The following is a 1,567-nucleotide window of genomic DNA, read 5'->3' on the forward strand; positions in this document are numbered from 1 at the left end:
CATGAAATGGTAGGTCAATAAAATTTTGAATGCGAGTCAACAAACAAGATGACATGACCTTTCACCAGTGGCTCGTCACAAAGGCATTAAAAAAACATTGGATAAGTAAAATTCACATTCTTATTAGCACACTCCTAATATTTTAAAAACTGAGTAATGAGTCTGAATATACAGCAGTGCAGTTGATTGTGTAATTTCTTAACACAGCCATAAAAGAAAAAAACCTTCCAAATTAAATTTACCTTATTGAAACTAAGTTTTTTCAAAGATCACATACATTAAGTAAATATTTCTTTACATAAAAATGTTTGTAAAAAAAGCAATTAAATTTCAACAAAGATTTTTCATTTTACATGGCTCATTTAAAAGAAAATCAGGAAATTTGTTGCTCTTTTTTAGATCAAAGCCAGAATTGACTAACTGTGCTCTGTCCATGCAGGAAATTAAACTCTGGATTCTAGCATTGTAAATATGTCAACTTACCATAGACTCATCAGAAGGCAAGAAAATTTGTAATCAAGCCTGACAATGTATCACTGGATAAAACTATGGTTGAAGTTTAATTTTCAGTGATTTTATTTTGAAATTATTAATTACAAAGATGTTAATGTTTTAGAAAAAAGAAATTTTACTCAATTTAATGACATAATGGTGTAAAATAATAAAATGTAAAATTAGGATATACGTTACTTCACTTTTCTATTAACCCTCTCTCCACAGGCATCCTTTACTGCCCATGTCACAAGGTGACTTACATTCAAAATTTAATTAAACTACATTTTGTTTATGTTATACCAATTAGTATAGCATAAAGTCATAGCTAATAATCTATATCTTAATAGTATATACGTTTTAAGTTCTTAATCTTTTAAGGCAATATTTGAAAAAATTCTGAATTTCCCCTAGTGTGAGAAATGTGACATTTTTTCTCTAGGTATTTCCTCTTCTCTATTTTATTCACGACCCCTCCAATAAGTATGAAATTTATTTTTAAATTACTCACTATACAATTGTTATAGCCCAGAAAAATAATGTTTATAGCCTTCAAATAGAGCCATCAAATATAAAATCAGACCCTTTTGCCACACCCATCAGATCCTCTTTTTCAGGATTAGATCATAGTTCTCTCTTATGTTTAATACTATATAACCAATAGAAAGCCAAGGTTTTCATCTATCAAATGACATACTATATTAAGTTGTTTTCTGAACAGAGAATTGTCAATTTCTCTTTTAGTACAAGCTTTATTCCCACGGGAAACATATCAACCAGCTTGGATGAATTTGTAACAGCTCTTGCTGCATAGTTAGAAAGCCAGAAAAATTGTGATAGTTATGGGACATTGTCTGCTTTTTTGCATGTCATTATTCTATGTTATTTGGTGTTTTATTTAATTAAATACAAATTATTTAGTACATTCTTACAATTAATATTAAAAAGTAGGGTTGAGTATCGTTGACAGTCGATAGCAATAAAAAGAAGACCCAGGTAAGTACTTTATTTCTTGTTTTTCATGCGTATTCTTTATTTATTATTATAGAAGTAACTAAAATGTAAAAAGTAGGAA

General features: G+C 28.8%; 1 protein-coding gene across 1 annotated transcript in view; it reads right to left on the reverse strand.

The window, feature by feature from the left end:
* The window catches only part of LOC106459924 (cullin-3-like), a 76,669-nt gene that overhangs the window by 39,747 nt on the left and 35,355 nt on the right, over positions 1-1,567 (reverse strand). The gene's annotated exons all lie outside the window — the stretch shown is intronic.

Source organism: Limulus polyphemus, unplaced genomic scaffold (assembly GCF_000517525.1).
Source record: "Limulus polyphemus unplaced genomic scaffold, Limulus_polyphemus-2.1.2 Scaffold682, whole genome shotgun sequence".
Taxonomy (NCBI): domain Eukaryota; kingdom Metazoa; phylum Arthropoda; class Merostomata; order Xiphosura; family Limulidae; genus Limulus; species Limulus polyphemus.